This window comes from Schistocerca nitens, chromosome 7, assembly GCF_023898315.1.
Source record: "Schistocerca nitens isolate TAMUIC-IGC-003100 chromosome 7, iqSchNite1.1, whole genome shotgun sequence".
NCBI lineage: Eukaryota > Metazoa > Arthropoda > Insecta > Orthoptera > Acrididae > Schistocerca > Schistocerca nitens.
In genome coordinates this window covers 304776750-304785316 of record NC_064620.1, presented here as the reverse complement: position 1 = coordinate 304785316, position 8567 = coordinate 304776750, and the positions used below count along the sequence as shown (strand labels likewise).

Below are 8567 nucleotides of genomic sequence, written 5' to 3'. Positions count from 1 at the left end.
GAGGGCAAACAGATTCAACGAGTTTCTGAGGTCGCTCTCCGGCGCCACTAGAACTGAAATACAAGACAAAGCAACACAGACTGATTTTCCAACAATGGACATTGGCATACAAACCAACCTCCCCCTCACGGCTGAAACTCCCTCCTCTGGAAGCCGGGGAACAAAGCCGGAAATACATCAACAACGGCAAGGGCATCCTGTGACTGTGGTAACGCCAAAAGACAATCACATCAACCATATAAATCAACTACCGATTCAAGAAAATACAGTGACAAGCTCATGCATGAGCCCCACTGTACAAAGCTCACCAATTGTCAGAGTCCCACCGGTCGATCCGGTTAGGGTATACCCCAACTTGGAGTATACTATGCAACTACCTAGATTGGAGCAGCCGGCAACCCTGACCACTGCCTTACGACATGTGGTCCGAGTAGGACACGAAGAAGGCAGAAAGGTAACCTTCTCGGTTATGGAGGCTGTTGACAGAATCCAGCTAAAATCAGTGAATCTCCCCACCGACTTCGGAGCCTTGCGTGATCTGCTTAAGAAAGTTTTTGACAGACGAGGTGAGAAATTTGACCTTAACGAAATTTACGAGCAATCAGTAGTAGCACATGGACGAATTGCTTTCGACTGGAACAAGACTTGGCCACATGACCGAATACATACGTACTACCCTTAATGACGAAAATAACTATTGGACAGCTTAACAGTCATAACAGCAGACTCGTTATGCAGGAGCTCCGAAGGGAGGTGGAAGAGAGGAGACTAGATGTACTTTGTCTACAGGAGCCATACTCCCTGGCTGGAAAAATAGCTTTTGCTGCTGCAGGATGGCAAATAGTCAGCAGAGGAGATGACCCGAAGGCGGCTATTATAATCACTAATAAACTCCTCAGTCACCACACTATCACAGTTCACAGCTAGCCACTGCAACGTCGTGGAGCTTCAAACCCCCATGGGAACAGTAATTCTCATAAACATGTATTTCCAGTATGGGGACAACATAGAACTCTACATAGACCACCTGGCTAGAGTCACCACGGCGTTGCAGGGAAGAAAAGTTGTAGTAACAGCTGACATTAACGCAAAATCCCCCCTGTGGTACAGTGGGACAAGGGATGCCAACGGTGAAAAAATTGAGGAACTCATAATGGCATCACAACTTGTGGTGGCAAACAGGCCTGGCAATCCTCCCACCTACGCTGCAGGGGGAGGACAGGGCACAAATATTGATGTGACCCTTGTAACACCAAATATGGCTAACATTATTCAAAATTGGAGAGTCATAGAGAATGCCACCACAAGCGACCACAACTTGATATCTTTTACCTTGGGAGAAAGAGAGTGCCACTGGGCCACGGGGTGGGAGGTGCAACTAAATTATAGAAGAGCTGACTGGGAGCGCCTAGCGAGGGAGTGTGACATTCCTCCATTACCGGAAGGTGACATGTATCTAGACATAGACGTAGACCAGAGAACAGAGGAACTGGTGAATGCAGTGACAAGAGTGGTGAAGGCAGCCATACCTACAAGGAGGAGGGCCATGGCGGCCTCTCCGTCACCATGGACTGCTGAACTAGGTGAACTGCGTCAATCTGTCAGAAGGCTAAGGAGGCACTACCAGCGCAGTGTCGTCTGGCAGGAACGCCAAAGGTGGCAGATGTTATACAGGGAGGAAAAGCAGAAGTTCCAAAAGGAACTACGTGAAGTCAGGATGAGAAGTTGGGAGAATTTCGTGCTTAACCAGCTAGTCACTGACCCATGGGGGCTTCCATACAAGCTGGTACGGGAAAAAATCCGCTCTCCTCTGGAGTTATCAACAGTCAGGTACGGGGACAGGATGACACAGAGTCCTGGCACGAAACTGCGGGGGTCTTCCTCCGGTCCCTGTTGCCTGACGACAATGCGGAAGGGGAAACAGAGGGGCAGAAACAACTCGGAAATGAAGATCAAGAAGAATACAGTAATGAGACGGCTGTCTACCCTTTTTCAGAGGAGGAGGTGGTAACCTATATAAGATCATTAAAAAGAGGAAAAGCACCTGGGCCGGACGGTATTGTGGCGGAGGTAGTGCAGTTTCTGGCGCCTCAGTTAACTGCGCCACTAACACATCTTTACAACGAATGTCTCCGACAGAGAAAATTTCCGAAGAGATGGAAAACGGCAAACGTGATCATTATAAAGAAAGGAATGGACAAGGACCCAGCAGAAGTAAAATCTTACAGGCCGATTTGCTTGTTGGACATATTCGGCAAAATATTGGAGAAACTGCTGGCTGACAGATTGGCGGCACACCGAGTGTTGTGCGGGGTGAGCGACAGGCAGTTCAGGTTCAGGTTCAGGCCGGGCCGGTCAGCATCTGATGCAATCGCCCTGGCGGCCGAGGTCTGCAGCTCGACCCCGCACAAATACGTGGTTGGCATCATGGTTGATATCAGTGGCGCCTTCGACAACCTTTAGTGGCCTTCGCTCTTCTCCTGCTTGCGGGAGAAAGAGTGTCCAGGGCCGCTATATGGTTGCCTGAGGAGCTATTGTAACGATCGGGAGGTCTGGTTATCATCATCTAGCGAAAGAATCGGAAAGATAATTACCAAAGGATGTCCCCAAGGTTCCGTCTTAGGACTTTTCTGGGACATACATATGGAGCCTTTATTAGATAGATTACAACAAAGCGATGAGGTGCTAGAGGTGATAGCCTACGCGGATGACCACCTCTTGTTGGTTGGCGGCCGTAGCCGCGAAGACATTGAACCAAAAATAGTGACAGCATTAGGCAAACTCCAGCAGTGGTGCCAAGCGACAAAAATGACGATATCACCCAGTAAATCCACCTACTTACTACTAAAAGGAAATCTTATTAGGAACCCGACTGTTAGAATAGATGGATCACCAGTTCTCCGACGACGAGAGACACGTTACCTGGGAGTTATCATTGATGAGAGGTGGAGCTTCGGGAAGCACATTGAAACTGTCACCCAGAGAGCCCTTCAGATTTTAAATAACCTAATTTCCGTAGGCCACAAAAGATTTCATCTTCCTCCACACCTAATTAGACTATCACAATAGTATTTTAACCTCAGTTGTGGGCTATGGCTCGGGAGTCTGGGCGCACAGGCTCACGAGGGTTGTGCCCGCCATGGCAGTGAGAAGGGTCCAGAGAAGTATGATATTAAGATCCGTAGGTGCCTATAGAATATCTCCAGGGGTAGCGCTATTAATCATAATGGGGCTCTGCCCTCTGGACATAAAGATTAGAGAACAGGCGGCTTGGTATTGGGCCAAGAAGGGAAATTATGAGAAGATTGCTGACATCATGGGTATTAGATTGAGGGATAAAAGAGAGATAAGGATAAGAGGGGAAGAGCTCTGGCAGGAGATTTGGGAGGCAGAAGAGACTGGACGAAGAACCTTCCAGTTCCTACCCGATGTGAGGGAACGCCTTGGACTGAAGTACTTTGAGCCTACACGAGGGTTGATCCACTTTCTCACTGGCCATGGACCCTACCCGACATATTTATGTCGATTTGGGAAAAGGGCAACACCAGCGTGCGACTGTGGCACGCCTGAGCACGTAGTTTACGAGTGTCCCCTCTTCAATGATATCGCCAACGGACTACGAGACAGACTACCCAACCGCGACACATACCAACTACTTAGACGAGAAGAAACTTTTCAGACCTTGAACACCCTGGCATACGAGGTATCTCGAAAGGTACTAATCGACTATTTAGGAGAGATACAGTAAAAAATGAGCGACAATAACCACCAAATGGGTCTAAGAGTCCTATTCCCATACCGCCTGTGCGAGGACTGGCCGACTACCTCTAAGTTGGGAACCGCCACGTGCAGGACTAGGGGGAGTGGCGAACAACTACCGATTGCGACACACCGGACATGACGTAGGATAGGTTAGTTTGTAGGACTTAGTTACAGGAAATTAAGTTAGGGACTGCAGCGAATTAACATCGAGGCCCGCCCAGTGCCAGGGGCATGCTCTTCGGGGTTAGCTCGAAGAGCAGGGCAAGTAAAAGTAGGTTTATATCTTCACTGGCACATATGTGACGCTGCAGTATACATATATAAATTAGACTAGTAATAGGAATTAGGCATAAATAATATAAGTGGATATTAGAAGCCCATTGTTACTAATGTTAACTGTAGCTCACCCACTAATAACTACACTAAGCTGCAAAAATTTTAATACAAATGTATCACTGTTAGGACCCACTAATGTATTAAGGTAGTGGGTTAAATTTGTATAATTATAATGGTTTTGATAATAAAGAATTTTTTTTAAAAAAAAAAAGAAAAACAGAGTCCCGACCAGAGATGGAAGGGACGCTTTTATTAGATCAAAACCAATCGGTCAGCTCGTCCGGTCCATTTGCCTAGGTGACTGAATATCTTTGGGCTGATCGCACGGTCCTCGTACCGGCGACGCATCTTTCAAATGTCTGCCTTATCAACTGTCGATGGTAGGTTCTGCGCCTACCATGGTTGTAACGGGTAACGGGGAATCAGGGTTCGATTCCGGAGAGGGAGCCTGAGAAACACATCCAAGGAAGCCAGCAGGCGCGCAAATTACCAACTCCCAGCACGGGGAGGTAGTGACGAAAAATAACGATACGGGACTCATCCGAGGCCCCGTAATCGGAATGAGTACACTTCAAATCCTTTAACGAGTATCTATTGGAGGGCAAGTCTGGTGCCAGCAGCCGTGGTAATTCCAGCTCCAATAGCGTGTATTAAAATTGTTGCGGTTAAAAAGCTCGTAGTTGGATTTTTGTCCCACACTGTTGGTTCACCACCCGTCTGTGTTTAACTGGCATGTATCGTGGGACGTCCTGCCGGTGGGACGAACCGAAGGCATGCGACCGCCTCGTGCGTGTTCGTGTGTCCCGAGGCGGACCCCATTGAAATCCTACCATGGTACTCTTTATTGAGTGTCTCGGTGCGACGGCACATTTACTTTGAACAAATTAGAGTGCTTAAAGCAGGCAAGCCCGCCTGAATACTGTGTGCATGGAATAATGGAATAGGACCTCGGTTCTATTTTGTTGGTTTTCGGAACCCGAGGTAATGGTTAATAGGGACAGGCGGGGGCATTCGTATTGCGACGTTAGAGGTGAAATTCTTGGATCGTCGCAAGACGAACAGAAGCGAAAGCATTTGCCAAGTATGTTTTCATTAATCAAGAACGAAAGTTAGAGGTTCGAAGGCGATCAGATACCGCCCTAGTTCGAACTATAAACGATGCCAACCAGCGATCCGCTGCAGTTCCTACGATGACTCGGCGGCAGCCTCCGGGAAACCAAAGCTTTTGGGTTCCGGGGGAAGTATGGTTGCAAAGCTGAAACTTAAAGGAATTGACGGAAGGGCACCACCAGGAGTGGAGCCTGCGGCTTAATTTGACTCAACACGAGAAACCTCACCAGGCCCGGACACCGGAAGGATTGACAGATTGATAGCTCTTTCTTGATTCGGTGGGTGGTGGTGCATGGCCGTTCTTAGTTTGTGGACTGATTTGTCTGGTGAATTCCGATAACGAACGAGACTCTAGCCTGCTAACTAGTCGCGTGACATCCTTCGTGCTGTCAGCGATTACTTTTCTTCTTAGAGGTACAGGCAGCTCCTAGCCACACGAGAATGAGCAATAACAGATCTGTGATGCCCTTAGATGTTCTGGGCCGCACGCGGGCCACACTTAAATAAGTGTGTCTTCCCAGGCCGGAAGGTCGGGGTAACCCGCTGAACCTCCTTCGTGCTAGGGATTGGGGCTTCCAGTTGTTCCCCACGAACGAGGAATTCCCAGTAAGCGGGAGACATAAGCTCACGTTGATTACGTCCCTGCCCTTTGTACACACCGCCCGTCGGTACTACTGATTGAATGATTTAGTGAGGTCTTCGGACTGGTACACGGCATCAACTCCGTCGTTGCCGATTATACCGGAAATATGATCAAACTTAATGATTTAAAGTAAAAGTCGTAACAAGGTTTCCATAGGTGAACCTGTGGAAGGATCATTACCGACTAGACTGCCTGTCTTTCGTTGTGCATGTCGTGTCTGCAACACGCCACCTTTACGGCTCGCAGTAGCCGTGCGCCGCGTGCGGAACCACGTGTGCGTCTCAAAAATAACAGAAATGTTGTGTGGTACGAGGGCTGAAGCTCTGGAGCGGCTGGCCTGCGGCACCTGGCGCCTCGTGCCGGTTTTGAATGACTTACGCCTGAGTACCTGTCCGCTCCAGTATGAAGCCGTACGACGCCCATCGGCCATGAGGCCGTTTGACAAAACACTGGAATTGGGGCCGTCAAACGCCTCAGTCCCGCCTATGCAACTGTTTTGAAAGAGACAGTGGAAACTAAAAAAAGATCACCCAGGACGGTGGATCACTCGGCTCGTGGGTCGATGAAGAACGCAGCATATTGCGCGTCGTCATGTGAACTGCAGGACACATGAACATCGACGTTTCGAACGCACATTGCGGTCCATGGATTCCGTTCCCGGGCCACGTCTGGCTGAGGGTCGGCTACGTATACTGAAGCGCGCGGCGTTTGCCCCGCTTCGGAGACCTGGAAGTGTCGTGGCCGCCCTTGCGGCCGGCCGCGTCTCCTTAAACGTGTCATGCGCGCCCGTCGCCTGGCGGTTCGCATACCGGTACTTTCTCGGTAGCGTCCACAGCTGGCTGGCTGTGTGACGTGCGACACCTCGTACAACGACCTCAGATCAGGCGCAACTAACCGCTTAATTTAAGCATTTTACAAAGCGGAGGAAAAGAAACGAACAACGATTCCCCCGGTAGCGGAGAGCGAACAGGGAAGAGTCCAGCACCGAACCCCGCAGGCTGCCGCCTGTCGTGGGATGTAGTGTTTAGGAAGGTCCACTACACCGACGCCCCGCGCCGAGCCTAAGTCCAACTTGAATGAGGCCACAGCCCGTGGAGTGTGCTAGGCCTGTAGCGGCCGGTGCGAGCGTCGGCGGGTCCTCTCCTTCGAGTCGGGTTGCTTGAGAGTGCAGCTCCAAGTGGGTGGTAAACTCCATCTGAGACTAAATATGACCACGAGACCGATAGCGAACAAGTGTACCGTGAGGGAACGTTGAAAAGAACTTTGAAGAGAGAGTTCAAAAGTACGTGAAACCGTTCTGGGGTAAACGTGAGAAGTTCGAAAGGTCGAACAGGTGAGATTCACGCCCATCTGACCACTGGCCCCCGCCCTCGGGAGATGGGGCCTTTCCACCCGCCGCAGGGTGGGGGCGTTCCGGTGTGCAGTGGGCCGCACTTCTCCTCTAGTAGGACGTCGCTGTGGTGTCACCGCCAGACACCACACTTGCTAGGTGGTAGCTTTAAATCGGCCGCGGTCCATTAGTACATGTCGGACCCGCGTGTCGCCACTGTGTGATCGTAGACAGAGCGCCACCACACGGCAGGTCTCGAGAGACGTACGAGCACTCGCCCCAGTTGTACGACGACGTTGCTAGCGACTACACTGACGAAGCCTTTTCTCTCATTTGCCGAGAGACAGTTAGAATAGCCTTCAGCTAAGTTAATGGCTACAACCTAGCAAGGCGCCCTTTGTACCATTGCATGTATCTCAAGATAGTCACTTGTATCATCAAGAATGCTGTATACCAAAGGACAATATAAAAGTTAAGTGTTCTAGTAGCTACGTTCTTTTATCACATTCATAACTTATCCTGTTCCAGACTTCACGCCAGACGGCGTGAGCTGACGCGTGCCCTTCCGGCTACTTCACTGTGGACTGGCTGTCTTATCAGTCCACTACAGTCGCGACCCGCTGGGTGCTGGCCTATGGCCCGGGTGCGCAGCCTGTCCTTCCGTGGGCCTTGGTTCAATTCTGTTGGGCAGGGACCCGATGTCCTGGCTGGCTGCTCGGCGGTATATCTGGAGTAGTCGATTCGCCCCTTTGGGCGCTCGCGCTCCCGGCAAGCGCGCGGTTCTTCCCGGATGACGGACCTACCTGGCCCAGCCCGAGACCTGAGCCACTGTTGGCTCGAGATGCTCTTGGGCGGAATAATCGCTCCCGTCAGCAGTGCTTCAGCCTTGGACAATTGCACAACCCGTCTTGAAACACGGACCAAGGAGTCTAACATGTGCGCGAGTCATTGGGCTGTACAAAACCTAAAGGCGTAATGAAAGTGAAGGTTTCACCTTGTGCTGGCCGAGTTAGGATGGGGCTTCCCTGCCCTTCACGGTGCGGCAGTCTCCGCACTCTCAGGGCGTCTCGTCCTCATAGCGAGGTGAGGTGCACCTACACCGTACACGTTGGGACCCGAAAGATGGTGAACTACGCCTGGTCAGGACGAAGTCAGGGGAAACCCTGATGGAGGTCCATAGCGATTCTGACGTGCAAAACGATCGTCGGAGCTGGGTATAGGGGCGAAACCGTAATCGAACCATCTAGTATCTGGTTTCCTCACAAGTTTCCCTCAGGATAGCAGGTGCTCGTACAAGTCTCATCCGGTAAAGCGATTGATTAGAGGCCTTGGAGCCGAAACGACCTCAACCTATTCTCAAACTTTAAATGGGTAAGATCTCCGGCT

At 50.6% G+C, this 8567-nt stretch overlaps 1 non-coding gene across 1 annotated transcript; it reads left to right on the top strand.

Moving 5' to 3' along the window:
• The first annotated feature begins 6378 nt into the window (after nt 1-6378).
• Nucleotides 6379-6533, top strand: LOC126196619 (5.8S ribosomal RNA). Its single transcript, XR_007539096.1, has one exon. It is a non-coding gene; the product is annotated as a 5.8S ribosomal RNA (ribosomal RNA).
• Nucleotides 6534-8567: the final 2034 nt, after the last annotated feature.